Source organism: Microtus ochrogaster, chromosome 10 (assembly GCF_000317375.1).
Source record: "Microtus ochrogaster isolate Prairie Vole_2 chromosome 10, MicOch1.0, whole genome shotgun sequence".
Lineage (NCBI taxonomy): Eukaryota > Metazoa > Chordata > Mammalia > Rodentia > Cricetidae > Microtus > Microtus ochrogaster.
The window spans coordinates 21,005,527-21,013,642 of NC_022016.1; the positions used below are offsets into that span (position 1 = coordinate 21,005,527).

At 39.0% G+C, this 8,116-nt stretch overlaps 1 protein-coding gene across 5 annotated transcripts in view; it reads right to left on the bottom strand.

The window, feature by feature from the left end:
- Nucleotides 1–8,116, bottom strand: part of Ttc39b (tetratricopeptide repeat domain 39B) — a 208,840-nt gene that overhangs the window by 76,767 nt on the left and 123,957 nt on the right. Inside the window, exon 1 of one of the 5 annotated variants that reach the window (XM_005352677.3) lies at nt 873–1,139. The exons of the other annotated variants lie outside the window; for them this stretch is intronic. The gene's annotated coding sequence lies outside the window, so the exon portion shown is untranslated. Of the gene's footprint in view, nt 1–872; nt 1,140–8,116 lie in introns of those variants that run through there. 5 annotated transcript variants of the gene reach the window in all.

Consider the following 8,116-nt stretch of genomic DNA (forward strand, 5'->3'; position numbering starts at 1 on the left):
ACAATGACTCAGGACAGATGTTCTGAGTTCAGGATCTGTGTCATATACACACACACACAATGACTTAGGACAGAACTTTCGAGTTCAGGATCTGTGTCATACACATATATTCACACATACACACACACACAATGACTCAGGACAGATGTTCTGAGTTCAGGATCTGTCTCTCTCTCTCTCTCTCTCTCTCTCTCTCTCTCTCTCTCTCTCTCACACACACACACACACACACACACACACACACACACACACCCCAGCAGTAATTCCAATGTACAACTTTAAAAGGTCAGGAAGCAGAGCTCACTGCCAGAGACACGGGCTGCAGCTAACACCACCCAGCTGGAGGTGAAAGTCTAGGATAAAGGACACAGGCTATTTCTGAATGAACACCACTTTACTCATCTTTAAGGTTTTAATATTGTAACAAGACAAAACAAAAAGCTAGAAAGTGGCCGCAGAGGACCTAAGACGAGCACAGAGAGCACAGTGAGCTCCTCCTGCTGCCATTGTTCTGCCGTGGGAGTCTTGGGGAGCCCCAGGGCACACCTTGCAGCATTGGTCAGCAGCCCTGGCACCAGGGAAGACCACAGCCTCTGCAGCGCAGGCAGTGCACAGACGCAGGCATGCTGTTTTCTGCAATTACAGCACTCACCCTCAGACGATTCAAAAAAGGGAGGGGGCGTGGGAAGCCCCGGCAAGCTTGACAGGAAGCTAAAAGGACAATGTCATCTAACAAAACCTGCAGGTCTCTATTCAAACGGAACTCTTTAATTTCCCCCCGCCAAAAGGTTTCCTTAAATAAATCCTCTCAGACTTAAAGAGAACCTTGTAATTGTGTCCCCAAAACCGCTGAATAAACACAGCATACTCACAGACTCCCAGCGGCTGTAACTTCAGAGCAGAGAACACAGCTCCACTATTAAAGCTGTCTTCCCTCTCTTCTACCAGATCTGTTCAAAAGCCAACTAAAAGAACCATTCCTCAGTATAAAGACCAGCAGAAATCTTCAACTTCTGCTTCGTTCCCCAGCCTCCAGATCCCGGCAAAGATGTAACCAGGCATCTGATGGCCCCCAGAGCACTGCGGGGTGACTTCAAGACCTGTCAGTTACGGTGGCAGCTACACTCACTGCTGTGGCGGCTGCTTCCGCAGGAAGGGATGCTGGGAGATTTTCTTCCCCCAATCTCTGCTGCAGCCTAGTCCTAATCCATCACTGTTTACACATAGCCGGGTGTATAAAAACCACAGGAGCATCCAATAACTTTTCACCTAACCTAGGCATTTCTCTATCAAGGAATAGCATCAATTACTTTGTTATTTTAAGAAAAAGTAAGGACAGGCTGCTATTCCCAGGCGTGACTTATATTTTATACCCATGGACTTTCTTAAAACACACTTTAAAGGAACACTGAAGACGGGAAGTCAGTCTGGCAGGTTGTGTCAGTGACAAATCCCCATCATGAGACAGGCAAAGCAAGGCTGCCAGAAAGGCCAGGTTCAAACTGACATTTGATAAACAGTATTCCAAGTGGGCTTGAGTTTGGAGTTGTGTTTTTTGGTTATAGTTTTATCTGTGTTGTGATTGTTGATATGGCTATATAAGAGACACTGTCGTGTGCGGGGAGTTACCACCAAGTATAAGAAGGTGATATCTCCAGATTATAAATAGGAACTAGAAAATGAAGAAAAATAAATCCCATAGCACAGAGATAATCACTGCCAATATTCTGTAACAATTTACTTGGGATATTTTTCTCTGTACTATGTCATATGAATGGAACTTAACAATTAACATTTTTTTCTTTAGTAATATTGATTTCCAAGTTACGTATTATTTTTGAGTTGCATGATTGTTCCTGGGATGATGGAGAACAAATATCCCACGAAGATGGATGCTAAAAAGAAACCCCACACTAGCTCAGAATTGAGTATAATAAAGGGTTATTTATTTAGGGGTAAACTCACAGATCACAGTCCTCTCCACAAACAGGGAACAGGAACTGAATCCAGCAGCCAGAAGAGAGAGTTAGCGGGCTTTACATCAGCATTCATAGTGTAAGAGGCCAAGCCCAAGTGAGCTGGTATCTTAAAGGCTATTGGCTGGAGGAGTTCCTATAGCACCTCCCCTTTTTGTTTAAATAAGAGAAGTCTAAGCCTAATATAAAACAATATACAATAAGAACAAATATCAAGTATAAAAATTAGAATTACAGCCAGCATAAACAATATCAAGCAAGAAACATGTGATAAATGTTTCAATAATTATCTTATCCTAAGGAATCTAAGTCTTGTATTAGAAATAGCTTAGCTAAATCATGAGAGGAAAGTAACTACGATTATCTAATATTCAACCCCATCAAACACCTGACAAGGGAAATAAAATTACTTAAGTAAACAGGAAGTATAATCAAGCAACTTCCAAAATATGTAATAAATGACAGAGACAACTGGCTACCTGGCCAATCACCCAAAGTCTCATTTGCAACATTGGAGCAACCAACTTTGGCTAAGGCCTAGAGTAACTGATATACCATTTTCAGAGGCAGAAAAATTTTCAGAACTGTCTTATCCTGTCTTGGCAAGAATTGACAGTCTTTCTCTTGTATCCTGCTTATCCTGTCCAGACACCTTGCATTTTGTCAGTAGTCAAGGCATGGGCAGTTCCTTGCCCAAAGGCCAGTTTTGCCAAGAAGTAAACAAGCTCCAAGTGAATTGTCTTCAGTGCCCAACATTCTCTGAGGAACAGATCAGAGCTGCCAGGAACAACTGTGTCTCACATCAACAGAACCCCAAGTTATTTAAATACCATATTCTACAGTTCTTTGAAGTGACTGAAGATTACTTATTTATGCAGAATACAATCTCTATGTTTCTAAAGAACCTGATTAGTCTAACTATAAGTATGAAAAAATGGATGATTATTGGTCTATAATTTTTAATACATATATAGCATAAAGACTGACTTCATATTAAAATATTAAACAATCTTTAAACAACTGTACAGCAAATGAGGACAATGACCTCAAAATGTAAACAATGTACAAGTATCTTGAGCAGAGGTAGAAATATATAGTACAATATGATAAATTTATGCTAAAATTGCATCAATATATAAAATATCTTAAACAGAGGTAGAAGCATGAATGCATACAATATGAAAAAAATAATTTTGCCTAGGTGTACAAATATTGTAGACAGAAATAGGAACATATTCAATGTAATTTGAATTTGTATCAATATACAAGAATCTATACCAATGTAAATTGTCTATAAATAATAGCTCACAAGTATTCACTCTATTACTCACTATTATTATTAGTGTAAGCTCACACTAATTCACCTATTATCCCATCCAATTTCCCTCTTTTTTTTCCAAAGAGATCCCTGAGCATACATAATTTTCACCCCAATACCCAACCCTATATCAATTATAATCAACCCCTAACTGATGTTCCTAACCCTGAGGACAAACTTTGTTGGGAGAGGAGATGAAATCTTCCAGAATTACCTCCAGCTGTCATGGGGGTAATGTTCTTTCTATGGGATCCTGTGAAAGTCAAATGATAGTTAAGTTCCAAGATTACTATCTGGTATAATTGTAAATAGTCTGAGTATTCAATAGGGTTTTTCTGAGGTTCCTATTTGGAGTTCTGGTTGAATTACTTTTTTGACAGCTCTTAGATCTGTCACCATTCTCCATTTTCCAGATTTCTTTTTAACAACAAATACAGGAGTATTCCAAGGGCTGGTTGATTCTTCAATATGGTGAGCATCTAGTTGCTCCTGTACCAGATGTTCTAAAGCCTACATTGTCTCTTCTGTTAAAGGCCATTGTTTAACCCATATTAGTTTCTCAGCTAACCATTTTAAAGGCAGGACCATTGGTACCTGTAAAGGTTTGCTAGTTGCTTTGTGTTCTTGTACAGCCTGAATGGCTGTTCACCTTTGTGTATAGTGCCTTATAATATCCTTCGCAGAAACGTGCATTTCTGGGACTGCAGGAATGTTAATCTGGGTATTCCATTGCTGCAGCAGGTCACAACCCCATAAATTCACTGCATTATTAGCCACAGATGGGCCTCAGCCTTCCTCTCTGTCTTTCTGGCCCAATGAAGTCAATCCACCTCGTGCCTTGTTTCACTTGAGATAGGGTTCCAATTCCTAGGAATTGAACATCTGCCTCTTGAAGAGGAAAACTCAGATGCCAAGATTCTGGAGTAATGATACTCATGTCCACACCCATGTCTAGTAATCTCTCAATTATAGTGTTAGTTATATGCACTCTTAGTTTTGGTCTTTGATCATTAACAGAAGTCTACCAGAATATACATTTCTTATTTCCTATTGGAATTTTTGATTCATCCTCCATGTTTATTCCATCATATAGAACAGTATTTTTTTTTTACATCAGGCAATGGATTTTTAAATTTCCCTGGTGAGACAAGTCCTCCATAGTAACTGGGAATAACTGGACCATGTTTGACTCAGGGGCCTGTGAGAGCCCCCCCCCAAGGAGTTTCCCAATGGTATCACGTTGCCTTCTCTGTCTTTTGTTGGTCTGCATACATTGGTCCAATGTCAGCCTTTGCCACACCTCCTACATAATCCAGAAAGTTGATACCTTTTATTTTTGTCATTCCCAGAGGAGACATTATTTCTAGAAATTCCTTGTCTACAGTGCCTTCTCAAATGTCCTATTCTACCACAATTAAAACATTTGATATTTTGATGTCTCCTCATACCTTTGGAAATTTTCTCCTACCCAAGCCTCAGTATTAAAGTCAAATGTTTCAAATGTCTCAATGTTATACTTAAGCAAAGAGCAAAGCATACTCGTCAGTGTTTAACCAGGCACAAATATGTGGGACCAAAGTGGTGTGGGACGCTTTGTGCTGCCTCTGATTGCATCTCACTGCCATGCAACTGCAACCGCAACACCTGCTGGCCAATAAAAATTATTAAACCTACAACAATTTACCAAAATCTCACAATGAAGGTAAGTTCATTTGATTAATAAATAAATAAATTTGAATATTGTAAACCACCCCCCAAATAATTGCAGACAATATTACCATCCAGGAATTTAGTAACCTTTTGCTTATACTATGGATAGTATTCTGCAAGGTTTATATGGGTTTTCTGATACATCCATTGATTGAATATTGGGACTTAGTTTTGTTTTTCATATTATATCCTTAAGAAAATGGTTTTATAACAGAGTCAAGAATGAGGCACTTTTAAAAATGATACAGTTTTTACAGACTAATAATGAACAGATAGCTGGCAGGATTAATACCATTGAAAATCAAAAGTTACCTGAAAACATTAATACTATTGAAAAGGACAACATTGATACTACTGAAAAGGATAACATTAATTTGACAGACAAAATTCAATCCATGTCAAAGGGTACTGAGAAATAATCTGAAAGAATTCATACTGTTGCATTGGACAATCAAAATCTGTTTAAAAGTTATGATAGGTTAGCGGATAGAGTATCTATCCAGGAAGGCAATCTACATGCTATCCAAATAATGATCAAGGATGAGATGTTATCTTTAAAGGAAAAACTTCAGTCCTTAGAATCACACGTGCAGAATGAGGACCAGAGGCTGGGTGCCTCCATGAAATCACTAGAAATATATGCAGGCCAAGAGATTCAGGATTTACAAAAGACAGTAGTAAAAAGATTTAAAATGATTGAGGAAATTATAGGAGCTGGTGAGCAGGGAAAGAAGGTACAAGGACAGGATTTAACATTGTCAGTACCTGTCAGAATCAGAGATGACCTACCCAGGGTTTTAGATTCACGTGGGTGAACTCATGAGAGACTGTACCTAGCGCTTCCTGACCAACCTGTAGGCACCTCTTTTAAAGATAGTCTCCTCTTCCTCTTCCTCCAGCAACTGCCCTCTGCTTATACAACTGTAGGAAGGAACTTAGGCAATGACCTGTGTTCACAATCAGCTTTCTGTATCTTATCATCTTCCTCTCTCCCTAGATACACAACTTCTCTTCATAAAAATACTATTATTCGTCCATATATGTGACTTATCTTTTCTTTTTTTTTAAAACATTTATTTACTGTTTGTTGGAGGGGAGGAACGTGGAAGGCACAGAACAACCTACAAGAGTTAGTTCTCTCCTTATACAATGTGTGTCCAGGGAGTGAACTCAGGGTTGTCAGGCTTGACAGCGAGCACCTTTATCCACTGAGTCATCTTGCTGGCCCAACCATCCAGATTTCTAATAGTGCTCACAAGCGTTAGTGCATATAATGCCAATTAATATACTTGTACACTTTATATTGCTATATGGTATGGTGAGCAAACACAATTGCTGTTCTCCTGGAGTTCCATGTAACATAAAAGCTAGCTACTCAGCAGACTAGTCAATACTGTGCTACCCAAAAGAACTACAGACACCTAAGAACACATCAGAGACTTTGTGTTTTTGCTCTTGTGAAGGTTACACTGAGGGATGGGGGAGAAGTAGCAATCCAATTGCAAAATCCTAAGTACACTGTAATTCACATCTTCACTGTTCATCATAATTAACTCAACTTTTTTCTCCTACACAAAAACTTAAATGTAGATTTCAACCATACTTTGTGAATGTAATGTATATGAGAATAATTGATATCATGTGTATAGATTCTTTTACACATTTAATCATTAGAATATAATAATTAAGAAATGACAAAAGGTAGGCTGTGTATATAACTCCAGGAACCTTTTAAGTGGGAAGAGACTACAGTTTTCTAAGTATTCCCAACCTAACTGACATGCTCAAAAGCTGAGGAAAGCTAAAGATTTCCTAAGAAAAAGCTTTAAGGGCTCTATGTGTATGTGCATGCATGTGCATGTGTGTGTGTGAGAGAGAGAAAGAATGAATGAAAGAGAGAGAGAGAGAGACTAGACATCAGACCTAGAGCTATGAACATGCTAGATATAAGCTCCCTACCACTGAAACACAACCCCAGCCTTTTGGCCTTAGGCCTTCTTTTAAATAATCTTATAAGAGTTTTCTCATAATGATCACTAGTATCATTTTTTCCCATTGATGCCCTTCTCTACCCAATGAATACAAAAATGTTTGCCTCTGTTTGCTCTTAATGTTTAAAGAATAACTTCCTAGTATGTTTTCTTTAGTATTCCCAGCTATCCATCCCACATGTGTGTTTGTACCTCTCCCCTAAAAGTGCTGACACTGAGGAGGTTATCAAAAGGATGTGATGGTCTGAAGAAGAACATTCCCCACAGGCTCAGGTATTTAAACGTGTGGTCCCCAGTTGGTGGCACTGTTTGGGGAGATTAGGAGCCTTATCTACCTAAGGAAGTAGGTTGTTGGGGGAGGGATTTGAGAGTCTGCAGCCTCTCCCCACTTCCAGTTCACTCTCTTTTGCATGTGTTTGAAGATGTGATCAGCCAGTGTCCTGCTCCAGTGTTTGCACCATTGTGGACTTCCCCTCTGGAAGTGTAAGCCAAAATAAACTCTTCCACCACTTGCCTTGGTATGCATGTCATCATAGCAAAATGCACCTAAGGGAGACTGAAGACTTCCTAGAACTTTCATCAATGCACAACCAGCTTTGGTCAAGTCCCCAAACTAGCTCAATGCCCTGTGATGTAGACAACGTGCTCAACAGGTATCTGTTAAGCCTAGAGTGTCCTGTGAGTTCATAAAACTATTAACAGGAGAAGAGGAGGAGGAAGATAAGCAGAAGGAAGAAGGGGAGGAGGCAATAACACCATCACTACCATGCAAATCAGGCATTCTCTTATCCATAGTCTGACAGGATGGATCCCCAGAAATGGGGAAATATGCAAAACTATATTCTTTTATCTTATTTGATAAATTTACAAGAATTATTTTTTCCTTTCATAACGTATTTTTAATGTTATATGGGACTGCATGAAAATAAGCAAAATGTCTCACATTTTTCCTCTATAAAAACAGCAGTGTTTGTTCAATATATATTACATGTTGATTAGCATTTATCTGTGAAGCTTTTTTTATATCTAAGGTAACAAAATACTTTCAAATCAATTATTTAATAGGTTAAAGATACGTTTTACAGGCCAGGCGGTGGTGGTGCATACCTTCTATCTCAGCA